The 13053-nt window shown below is 35.8% G+C and overlaps 1 long non-coding RNA gene across 4 annotated transcripts in view; it reads right to left on the bottom strand.

Moving 5' to 3' along the window:
* The window catches only part of LOC102164767 (uncharacterized), a 614073-nt gene that overhangs the window by 428208 nt on the left and 172812 nt on the right, over positions 1 to 13053 (bottom strand). The window contains exon 4 of one of the 4 annotated variants that reach the window (XR_014821812.1): positions 8178 to 8306. The exons of the other annotated variants lie outside the window; for them this stretch is intronic. This is a non-coding gene — a long non-coding RNA (uncharacterized LOC102164767). The remainder of the gene's footprint in view (positions 1 to 8177; positions 8307 to 13053) is intronic. 4 annotated transcript variants of the gene reach the window in all.

Genomic DNA, 13053 nt, shown 5'->3' with positions numbered 1-13053 from the left:
ATCTAAGATATAACAGGTAGCAACATCAAAAGGAATTTTTCCCATCTAGCCTGACTGTGGATGTTCTAAACCAAAATCTCTGAAGCTGGCCTTTTACTACCTCAACATGTGATTCTGAGATATGCCAACACTGACAACCTAAGATCTACCCAAGCCAAAAATAGCGCAGCTGGGCCTGAACTACTGAAAAACATGGTTAAATTCAGGCATATGTGAGTCATTATCTATCCCACGAATTTCTCAGGGACCCAAGGTGAATCCAGGCGGCTCCTTTCATTTGGCTCCTTTCAGAATCAGCTCCTCCTGACTTGAATGCCTTCAAAAGACAATCCTTACTTGGCCTTACAATGGTAGCTGGCCAGCATGGAAGATTACTATCTACTACCTAAACAGGTGAAATTTGAAAAAAAATGAGGTATTACTTAGGCTAATCTTGAGAGCTAAGTATAGGGGCTTGGGTTAGGGCACACTTGCCTGGAACTAAGAGACCTCAGGCTTTCCCATGAAGGTGAAGACTATGGGAGTCTATTTTGGCTAGCTGGCTAGCTGTTTTAGTCTGAAAGTGTACTGAATGAGGGATAGTGCTCCAGATATAATCAATCCTGCCAACTCTTTGATTTCTGAACACTAACCTCCAGAAATGTGAGAGAGTAAATTTATTTTTAGGTAATGACTTTTATTTTTTCCATTATAATTGATATACAGTAGTTTGGAACATATCCTCTCTCACAGTGCTCAGATACTATAAAATGTGTGTGTGTGTGTGTGTGTGTGTGTGTGTGTGTGTGTGTGTGTGTGTGTGTACATGACTGGGTCACTTTACTATACAGTAGAAATTGATAGTATCTTTTCCCAGTTTATATTCAGGCCTCCTTTGTGGAAAATTAATTGATCATAGGAGACTAAGTTTATTTCTAGGTTCTCTATTCTGTTCCATTGGTCTGAATGTCTGTCTTGGTACCAGTATCACACTGTCTTGAAGACTGTGGCTTTATAATATTGCCTGAAGTCTGGGAGAGTGATGCCTCCTGCTTGGTTTTTGTTCCTCAGGATTGCTCTGGCAATTCTGGGTCTTTTGTGGTTCCATATAAATTTTTGGACTGATTGTTGTTGATCTGTGAAAAATGTCATGGGTAATTTGATAGGGATTGCATTGAATCTGTAGATTGCTTGAGTAGTATGGCCATTTTTACATTAATTTTTCCATTAATTTTTCCAACCTAGGAACATGGAATATATTTCCATTTCTTTGAATCCTCTTTAATTTCCTTGATTAATGTTTTATAGTTCTCACCATATAAGATTTTCACCTCCTTGGTCAGGATTATTCCCAGGTATTTGATTTTTGGGGGATGCAATTTTAAAAGGTATTGTATTTTTGTAATCCTTTCCTAATATTTCATTGTTAGTATAGAGAAATGCAACTGATTTCTGAATGTTAATTATATCTTTGCTGAATTTGTTGATCAGTTCAAATATTTTTGTGTGGAGTCCTTAGGGTTTTCTATATATAGTGTCATGTCATCTGCATACAGTGACAATTTTACCTCTTCTCTTCCATTTTGGATACAGTTTATTTATTTTGTTTGATTGCTGTGGCTAGGACTTCCAATACTAGGTTGAATAACAGTGGTGACAGTGGGCATCCTTGTCTTATTACAGATATTAGTGGGAAGGCTTTCAGCTTTTCTCCATTGAGTACTATGTTTGCTGTGGTTTGTTTTAAATGGCTTTTATTATGGTAAGGTATTTTCCTTCTGTAAGCACTTTGGTAAGAGTTTTTATCATGACTGGATGTTAGACTTTGTCAAATGCTTTTTCTGCATCTACTGAGATGATCATGTGGTTTTTGACTTTTCTTTTGTTAAAGTGGTGCATGAGGTTGATTGATTTGCATATGTTGAACCATCCTTGTGAATCCCATTTGGTCATGGTGTATGATCTTTTTTATATGTTGTTGGATTTGGCTAGCTAAAATTTTATTGAGAGTCTTTGCATCTATATTCATCAAAGATATTGGTCTATATTTTTTTTTTTGGTAGTATCTTTGTCTGGTTTTGGAATTAGGTATTAGGGTGAAAGTGGCTTCATAGAATGTCTTTGGGAGTGCTCCTTCTTTTTCAACCTTTAGAAAAAGATAAAGAAGAATGGGTATAAGTTCTTTGTATGTTTGGTAGAATTTGCCTGTGAAGTCATCTGACCATGGATATTTTTTTGTAGGGAGTGTTTTTATGACATATTCAATTTCATTTCTAGTGATTGGTCGTTCAGTGGATCTATTTCTTCTGGATTCAGTTTTGTCAGGCTGTAAGCCTCTAAATTTGTCCATTACTTCTAGATTATCAAATTTGTTGACATATAATTGCTCATAGTATTCTCTTATGTTTCTTTGTATTTCTGCAGTATCCATTGAGATTTCTCTTTTTTCATTTCTTATTCTCATTATTTGATTTCTCCCTCTCCTATTATTGGTGAGTCTGACCAGAGATTTGTCAATTTGGTTTACCCTTTCAAAGAACCAGCTCTTAGTTTTATTGATTTTTTGTACTTTTTTTTGAATTTCTATTTTATTGATTTCCTCTCTGATCTTTATGATTTCCTTCCTTGTGCTGACTTTAGGTTTTATTTGTTCTTCTTTTTCTAATTTTTTGAGGTGGTTGGTTGTTGTTTTGAGATTTTTCTTCTTTTTTGAGGAAAGTCTTATTGCTATGAATTTCCCTCTATGCACTGCTTTTGCAGCATCCCATATATTTTGAATGGTTGTGCTTCCATTATCATTTTTCTCGAGGTATTTTTTAATTTACTAATTGACCCATTGATTTTTTAGTAGCATGTTGTTTAGTCTCTCCATAGTCACTTTTGTCTCACTTCTTTTCCTGTGGTTGATTTCTAGTTTCATGCCACTATGGTCAGAGAAGGTACTTGAAATAATTTCTATATTCTTAAATTTGTTGAGATTAGCTTTGTGCCCTAGTATGTGATCAATCCATAAGGATGTTCCATGTGTTCTTGGGAAGAATGCATATTCTGATTTTTTTGGATGTAATGTCTTAAAAATGTCGATTAAATCTAATTTTTCTATTGTGTCCTTTAGGATCTCTGTTGCCTTATTGATTTTTTGTCTAGAGGAGCTGTCCATTGATTTGAATGGGGTGTTAAAGTCTGCTATTATTGTATTCCCATCAATTTCTCCTTTTATGTCTGTTAGTATTTGTTATAGGTATCTAGGTATATATTGCCAATTGTAATATCCTCTTCTTGAATGGGTCCTTTTACCATTAAATAGTGTCTTTGTCTTTCTATATGGCCTTCATTGTAAAGTCTACTTTGTCTGATATAAGTATTGCAACTCCTGCTTTCCTGTCTTGTCTATTGGCATGAAATATCTTTTCCAATCCCCTCACTTTCAATTTATATGTGTCCTTTGCCCTAAGGTGAATCTCTTGTAGATATCATATTGTAGGCTCTTGCTTTTGTACTCACCCTGACACTGTATATCTTTTGAATGACACATTCAGTCCATTGACATTTAGGGTAATTATTGCCATTTTAATTCTTGCTTTGCAGTTGATTTTATGCTTCTCCTTTGTTCCTTTTTTTTTTTTTTTTTTGGTTGGATGATTTCCTTTATTTTATGCTTGTGTATGTTTTAGTTTTTGTGAATGGAATGTATGGTTTTTGATTTGTGATTGCCCTGTTTTTTCAAGTATGTTAACCCCTTCCTATATCTACTTGTTTTAGCCTGACAGTCATATAAGCTCAAACACATAAAAAAAAAAAAGTGTCTATATTTTACTTTCCTTCTCCACATTTTAAGATTTTTGAAATCCTTTTTTAACATCTTCATGTTCGTCCTTCTGCTGTTCCTCCTTGTGTTTACTGTCACTTTTACAAAAGTATTTTTTTTTTTTTCCTTTTAGATATGTATACTGGCTTACTTAAGTGATTTCTTCCCAATTGTAATTTCCTCCATCCTATTTCTTCTTACTTCTTTTTTATTTAGGGAAGCCCTTTCAGTATTTCTTTCAGAATGGGTGTAGTATTGCTGTACTTTTTTAGTTTTTGATCGTTGAAGAAATTCTTTATTACTCCTTCTATTTTAAATGATATTCTTGCTGGGTAGAGTTATTCTGGATTGCAATTTTTTTTCCCTTTTAGAACTTTGAATATATCTTGCCACTCTCTTCTGCCCTGTAGTGTTTCTTAGAGAAATCAGCTGATAGCATTATGGGGGGTTCCCTTATAATTAATGCTTTGTTTTTCTCTTGCTGCCTTTAGAATACACTCTTTAAATTTTGCCATTTCTATTATAACATATCTTGGTGTGGGCCTGTTAGGGTTCAACCTGTTTGGTGCCTTCTGTGCTTCCTGTATCTTGATATCTTTTTCCTTTAGATTTGGAAAGTTTTCAAACACAATTTCTTCAAATATATTTTCAATGCATTTTTATTTTTCTTCTTCTGGAATCCCTATTATAGGTAGATTGGCCTGCTTTATATTATCCCATAGATCTCTTATATTGCTATCATGTTTCTTCATTTGGTTTTCTATCTGCCCTCCTGACTGAGTGATTTCCATTATTCTATCTTCCAAGTGACTAATTTGTTCCTCTACACTATTCATTTTGCTCTTTAGTGCCTTTAATTCAGTTTGTGTCTCTGCAAGTAAATTTTCTAATTTTTCTATGTTCCTCCTTATATCTTGTAGTTGCTTTCTAAAGTAATCTGCATTACTATTTATATCAGCCTCTTAATTGCTTAAGATTCACCTTTAATTCCCTCAGTATTTTCAATATCTCTTTTTTGATATCAGTGGCTATTAGACTGCAGAAGTCTATTTCATTGTTTGCTGCTTCAGCTGAATTCTCCTTTTCTTTTCACTGGGAATGGTTCCTGAGCTTCTCTGGTTCACTTATATTTTTTTCTTTTTCTGTGAGTTTAAGGAAGTCAACTACTGTTGTCTTGGTGGGCTATTTCTATGCATTAGTGCCTCTTTGTATTTTGTTAGGAGTTACCATTTACTGTTGGCATGGAGTTTGGATATTTGTTGTCTCTTTCTTCAGTGTGAGCAGGCTGTTACCTCCTTGATAGGGCATGAGTGTATTTCCATGGAGAAGGAGGCAGTGGGCAGGGCTAGTAGTCAGTGCCTGCTTGCTGGACTCTTGACAGTAGCAAGGACCTGCTGGAAGATGGTGCAGGCTACTCCTAGTTGCAGAGCCCTGGGACGTGGCAATAAGCCTCAGGCAGGCAGATTTAGGCAGTTCCCCAGGCATTTGGCAGTGGCAGCAGCAGGATGTGAGTTCCCAGGGGACTGAGAGCAATAACGTGGTGTTTGGTCACAGTGTCCTCCTCTGTAGTGCCCTCTGATGTGACTGGGGCCACAAGTGGTGCCTGTATGCGGACCCTTAGTCATGGTAAGCCATGCCCACCTCTGGAAGCAGGGATAACAAGAGTGGTTTTGCCCCTGCCATCTGTAGGCCACTCAAGAAGCACCCCATCCTGCTTAGCCCATGCAGGAGGTGCTACACAGGCTGCTCCTAGTTTCAGGGTCCTGGGTAGTGACAGTGATCAGGCGTTTGTGGGCATTGCCTGGAGGGTTTGGCAGTAGCAGCAGCAAGGTGGGTATGTTCCCAGGGGAGTAAGAGCAACAACAGTTGGTATTCAGTTGCAGTCTCTCTTTTTTTGCCAACCTCTGAGGTGACTGGGGTCACAGCTGGAGCCTGTTCACAGACCACTAGCAGGGGCAGGCCATGCTTCCTCTGGTTTCTGAGATGACTGTTGTGGTTTCTCCCTGTTACCTGTAAATTGTGCAAGATGCCCCATGTAGTGTTTAACCCCCCCCCCCATTGCCCTTAGCCCATACAAGAGGCACCTGATCTCCTGTAGCCTGAACAAGTAGTCTCTTGCAACCTGTAGCCTGCACCAGAGGATCCCCAACCTCTGAGAGCCCACATGTACAGTCTGCCCCTCCTCCTCTTTCCCTCCCCAACAATAGCACCTTGTTTTTACTGTGGGCCCAGACCTCCTCCCAGGTTCCCTCAGCTGTGGCGTACTGCTCCCAAGTCTCTGGCACACTGCTCCTTAGCCCTTCAGGCTATCTTCACACAGCCAAACCTAGCTTTCCCCCTGGAACTGAACTCCAAAGCTTGAGTCTCAGCACCCAGTCCCTGACCCAGCATCTCAGGCTGTGTGGCCATAACCACAAACTAAGAGTATTAAACATCAGAAATTTATTGTCTCAGAGAAGGATCAAGTAGTTAGTAGAATGTTATGTAGTTGAAATATACTGATAGGTAGTTTTTTAATCCGTCATAATTACATGCCTATAGCTACCTACAACCCACTGCTAAAAGCACATTAGAGTAATTTTAGAATAATTTAAATAATATCCATAAAATCATAGCTAAACTGAAAATATATTTATACACATTAGAAAATTCTATTAACCATTAATTAGGACCAATAGTTTTTGTAATATGCACTTTAGTAGCAAAAAGTAATACATTTATATATCTATATACCATTTTCTTACAATACACACAAATGCCTAATGAGTCGTTATCTAAATTTAAATACTGATGATTTCTAAAGCAGACATACGTAGTTATTCTAAGAGTCCTTTTCTGTTTAGAAGTATACCAAGAATTATTTTCAAAACCTTATCTGAAAAAAAGTTGCGTTTTTTTTGTTTTTGTTTTTATCTTTTTGCCTTTTCTAGGGCTGCTTCCTGTGGCATATGGAGGTTCCCAGGTTAGGGGTCTAATCAGAGCTATAGCTGCCGGTCTATATCACAGACACAGCAATGAGAGATCTGAGCTGAGTCTGTGACCTACACCATAGTTCACGGCAACGCCAGATCCTTAACCCACTGAGCGAGGCCATGGATCAAGCCCGCAACCTCATGGTTCCTAGTCAGATTTGTTAATCTCTGAGCCACGACAGGAACTCTAGGAAGAATTTCTCTGAATGTGATCCAATTGGCCAGTTGTATGGTATTGTCTTTATTACTCCTGAAGCCCGTAAGTTTTAGAATTAAGTTCATACAGGGCATGAACATGTGGACCAGAAATGGACCACTGAGTGAGAGACAGATGGTGTTGTTATAAGAGCGAAGATAAGGATGAGGGTTCTTCTGAGAAATGAAAGGCAAAAGTCTAATGAGTTATGAGGTAGTAGAGAAATGGAAAATATGGGACATTTTAAAGAGTGGTTATAGTTTCATACTTAGATTGCTTTAAACATTTTTGAGAAATGACTGTAAAGATTGGAGCTCCTATCAGGACTTTCCTTATTTGAAAAGGACAGTACTCAACAACTAAATTACATAGGCCATTTTTATTAAGATTTTCCCTGGATATAAGAAAAAGATTATAAAATTTATTTCAAATAATCTGACTTTTGCTAAAGGAAGTGAAAGCATGATGCTGAACTTGCAGAACTACAGTTGGAATTAAAAGAGATATATTCATACTAATTTTATACATTTATATATATGTATACTAATACATATACATAGCTGATTTTTGGCACATGGCAAGCACTCATATATTTTATTTCTGCATCCTGCTGAATCACTGGAAAACAGTACTGGGGGCCCTGCTAGGAGTCAGTACACCAGGAAGCTAAGATTAGGTGGGTAACTGTAACAACCACTGACAAAAACAACAGAAACCCTCAAATAAATAAATAATGAAAAACATGGGAATATAGAAAGTGATCAAGACAAACATGGCAAACATCACAGAACCTCGCTGAAGGAAAGGTGGGGTAGACATATCAAGTTGCTAAATGTAAAATGTCTGATAAAATATAATGAAATGAGTATCCCTTCCCTAACTTCTCAAATTACTCAATAGAACTTATATATGTGGACCTGGGTTCCTTCATATTGAAACTAGATTCCTTAATATCGTATTTTAAGTGCTTTAGATGATTCAAAATTAAATACTGTCCATCCCTGTTCTTGTTGTCACTCACTCAAACATGTACTAAACACAGAGCAATCAATGAAAGAGATCTGACACACATATTATATTCACAACCTTAGTCCTGAATTGCTTCCTTAATACATTCTCACATTTGATTTTGGGCCAATTCTATCATTTCATCTGTGTATAACTAGATAGGTTTTCTGATCCACTTTACAATAATTCCCATTATATATCTCAATATGTTTACCTTCAGCAACCTCCAGTAAATATTCTCCCTGAGGCATCCTGGCACCACAGTGGGCAATCCATTTCTAGGCCATATTTCTGCTCAACCTCTCTCTTTTAAGGAGTGTTTTCATTGCTTTTATATACCAATCTGGCGAAGAGGAGTAGGAAAAAACAATATTAATGTTTTCTCTCCCACGTATTTCTCAGTTAAATTATGAATTTCTGTTAGAAATGGCATTTATAAAAAGGGAGAGTTTTTTAATCACTGAAAACAGGGCCATTTTCCAGGAATAAAAGGAATGCTTCAAAAAATGGGTTTGTCTGATTTTGTGGCCAGAAAACATGCAAAATTAAGAAAGAAACAGAGACAGAGAGACGGAGAGAGAAAGAGCGAGAGGGCAAGGTCCTGAGTGAGTGCCTTAAATTCCTCCAGCCTTAGTATGACAGGTAGTAGACTGGAGCAATCATTTTAATTATCAATCTTATAATCTGACCAGAATGGAAAAAGTAATAGAGGTCATAATTTCCACATTTCAACCTACTAAGCTTGTGAATATTAGTACTGATATATATATAACTAATGCTTTCTTTTATTATTTCATCTAGAAAAAAAAAAGCTTATTCAGATTATATACTTGTTTCAGTATCCTCTACAATGATTGTATTTCCTCAATTAAATTGTGTATCACATGAAAGATAAACAAACTGGCGTATGTGTGTATTGGAAATCAGGTTAGATCTATCAAGTGTTGAAAGGTCTACTATGAACTCTAACTTAGCTAATGATAGATAAGGAAGACAGGTGTATTTGCTCTGTCTGCTATTGTCACAGCAGGGTTCTTTGATAAGTTACTTTGAGTTATTATCTGTCTCTTTGAGAAAAGACAAATGGATTATGTACCATGACAAGGTCTTGTCATTTGCATAGGTATAAAATATGACAGTTACTAATTTAGAATGTCTCAGAGCTTGAGACAGATATAATCTTTCTTTGTATAAACTTTCCACATGTAATTTTAAAGGGAGACATGAGTCACATCCTTCATGTGTCTGATATTTTCTTAAATGGGATACACTCCAAAGTTTACTTGATGGAGAGAGACTTATATCTTGAATGTGATATTTTGAGGCTTAAGTAGCGTTATATTTTTAAAATTTTTAAAGACTGGAATGTGGAAGTTCCCAGAATAGAATCTAGCAGCGTACTCCTACAATTATCTTCTCTTCTAGAGCCAGCATGTATTTGAACTTATTTTATTTCATTCTTGTTATCTATTGTATCATAGTCCTGTCTCTAAACCAATTTTATCTAAGGTTGTTGGATTGACATTCAAATTTTAAAAAGCTATCCTTTCTATGCTTGGGCTTCTTCCAAAAATAACTTTATAATCATAGGATCAGAAATTTTAAGGGAACTTATAAAAATTAAACTAGCTGATCTAGTTTAGCCACCTAAATAGAGTATTTTTTTTGCAACATCCCTCGTAGATGGTCACTTTTTTTCTGATGAATGCTACTTAGTATGGCAATCTATTCCACTTTTGGACACAATGATACTCAATAAAGTCCTGTTCATACACTTATCCCCTACTTGTGAAGTACTCCTTCTAGCAGTTTATGGTGAAGCAAAGCAAAACAATTTTATCCCTATTTCTGCATGACAGCTCTTCAAACTGGCATGTATTCATTAATAAAAAAACAATGACTATATATTATGACCCTTTGGCAAAATTAGTTGAATAACGCATGCTCTCTGTATGCAGGAACTTACATCCTACAGAAAGTAAACATGTATGATAATGTTTTAAGTGTTCACTTTATGTAAACTGCCCATGAGAATATAGTGATCTATCATATTTAGTGATGCTAAAAGTAGCTGGAAGAGATTTTATTCCCTATGCCTTAATCCTAAACAATACAGTGACATGTTAATCTTAATCTTCCCAAAGGCAATGCATCTTAAATTCATCAAACCATTCAACTTAACAATTTTTTAATTATTTCATTTAATAATTGCTTTTAGAGCACCTGCCAGGTACCTGAAACTGTTGATGGCACTGGGAATATATGGAAAAACTAATAAAAATCTCTGTATTATAAATTGTAATGAGGATTTGAATTCATATGTTATAACCAAGTTTACTTATCTATATAATTATAAAATTTTAAAGACTCTTTAAAACTGTATACCAAGTAAATGGTTCCTCCAAATAACTTGCTTAGATGTTATTATTTTGAGGTTTATCCTTACCCTTTAATCCTATTTTGAAACTCTTCTAACCCTCTAAAATTATTAATTTTAAAAGACAGAATATAACTTATATGATAAATAATCAAAAGATATTTGAATAATCTAACAGTTGTTAAGATACTAATGACAGATTTATAAAATGACTTTTTGGATTAAGATAATCTATAATACCATAACAAATACTATAAATACAAAGTTCTGACTAAAAAGTGCTAAAATTCTTTTAAAAATGTATTATAAATCTAATATTAGCCACAGATACATTAAATCAAAACTAATTCTGGTGTTTATTTTCCCTGGTTTATGAACTCTATGCATTTGCAAAGTGCTTTCTTCTAAGTGTATGCCTATTTTATAATGAAGAGTAAGATAAAAATAAAAGATTAAATAAAACAAAAAATATAAAATTTTTAAAATATAAATAGTGGAAAAATTGTTTTTTTCTTGGATAATTACATAGTAAAACAAAATCAGTTCCCAGATTCCAGGATCTAAAAAATTTAATTTCAAAAGATATGAACTAGATGGAAAACAAGATGATACAAACTGAATGTTTAAGAAATCCCAAGAACAGGAAACTTTTTAGATATACAGCCCACAGATCTGAGTGAAGCCACATTTATTACCCTCAAAAATTAAGTTTCTATGTAATTATGAATAAAGTAATATGAGTTGTTTCTGAAAAGCTCCTTTTTGTTTAATCATTTGTAGGTTTTCTGCAGATCAAAAGATAATTGAAATCACAGCCATTCTTAAGCAAAGTGGTAAATGGATGACTACTGAGTTTCTGGAAAAAAACAACCCTGGTCATACAATCTAAAAACATTAAAATGCCATGGAATAAACCTGACCAAGGAGGTAAAGGATTTTTATGCCGAGAACTCTAAAACATTAATCAAGGAAATTAAAGAAGATGTAAAGAAATTGAAAGACATTCCATGATCATGGACTGAAAAAATTAATATTGTAAAAATGGCCACACTACCCAAAGCAATCTACAGATTCAGTGCCACCCCTATCAAATTACCCACGACATTTTTCACAGAACTAGAACAAACAATCCAAAAATTTATATGGAACCACAAAAGATCCAGAATTGTCAAAGCAATCCTAAGGAACAAAAACCAAGCAGGAGGCATAACTCTCCCTGACTTCAGGCAATATTACAAAGCCACAGTCATCAAGATAGTGTTGTACAGGTACCAAAACAGACAGACACACCAATGGAACAGAATAGTGAACCCAGAAATAAACCCTGACACCTATGGTCAATTAATCTTTGACAAAGGAGGCAAGAACATAAAATGGGAAAAAGACAGTCTTTTCTGCAAGGATTGAGGGAAACTTGGACAGCTGCATGCAAATCAATGAAACTAGGACACACCCTCACACCATGAACAAACATAAGCTCAAAATGGCTGAAAGACTTAAATATAAGACAAGACACCTTCAAACTCCTGGAAGAGAACATGGGCAAAAGATCTCTGACATCAACCTTACAAATGTTTTCTCAGGTCAGTCTCCCAAAGCAACAGAAATAAGGGCAAAAAGAAACCAATGGGACCTCATCAAACTGACAAGATTTTGCACAGCAAAGGAAATCAAAAAGAAAACAAAAAGACAACTTACAGAATGGGAGAAAATAGCTTCAAAGGATGCAACTGACAAGGGCTGAATTTCTAGAATATACAAACAACTTATGCAACTCAACAGCAAAAAAGCCAACAACCCAATGGAATAATGGGTAAAGGATCTGAATAGACATTTGTCCAAGGAAGATAGACAGATGGGCAACAAGCACACGAAAAAAATGCTCAACAGCACTGATTATTATAGAAATGCAAATCAAAACTACCACAAGATACCATCTCACACTAACAGAATGGCCATCATTCATAAGTCGCCAAATAACAAATGCTGGAGGGCATGTGGAGAAAATGGAACTCTCTTGCACTACTGGTGGGAATGTAAGCTGGTACAACCGCTACAGAGAATAGTATGGAGGTACCTTAGAAAACTATACATAGAACTACCATATGACCCAGCAATCCCATTCTCGGGCATATATCCAGAAAAAAACTTTCCTTTAAAAAGACACATGCACCCGCATGTTCATTGCAGCACTATTCACAATAGCCCAGGACATGGAAACAATCCAAATGTCCATCAACAGATAATTGGATTAGGAAGATGTGGTAAATATACACAATGGAATACTCCTCATCCATAAAAAAGAACAAAATAATGCCATTTGTAGCAACATGGATGGAACTAGAGACTCTCATACTAAGTGAAGTAAGTCAGAAAGAGAAAGACAAATACCATATGATATCACTTCTATCTGGAATCTAATATAAGGCACAAAGGAACCTTTCCACATAAAAGAAACTCACTGACTTGGAGAATAGACTTGTGGTTGCCAAGGGGGAAGAGGAGGGAGTGGGAAGGATTGGGATCTTGGGGTTAACAGATGCAGACTATTGCCTTCAGAATGGATTAGCAATGAGATCCTGCTGTGTAGCACTGGAAACTATGTCTAGTCACTTATGATGGAGCATGATAATGTGAGAAAAAAGTATGTTTACATGTATGTGTAACTGGGTCACCATGCTGTACAGGAGAAAACTGACAGAACACTGTAAAC

Source organism: Sus scrofa, chromosome 1, assembly GCF_054392235.1.
Source record: "Sus scrofa isolate SSC_HxYL_T2T_F1_AM1 chromosome 1, Sscrofa_HxYL_maternal_Yorkshire_Landrace_v2.0, whole genome shotgun sequence".
Taxonomy (NCBI): Eukaryota; Metazoa; Chordata; class Mammalia; order Artiodactyla; family Suidae; genus Sus; species Sus scrofa.
This window is presented reverse-complemented; position numbering and strand designations above follow the sequence as displayed.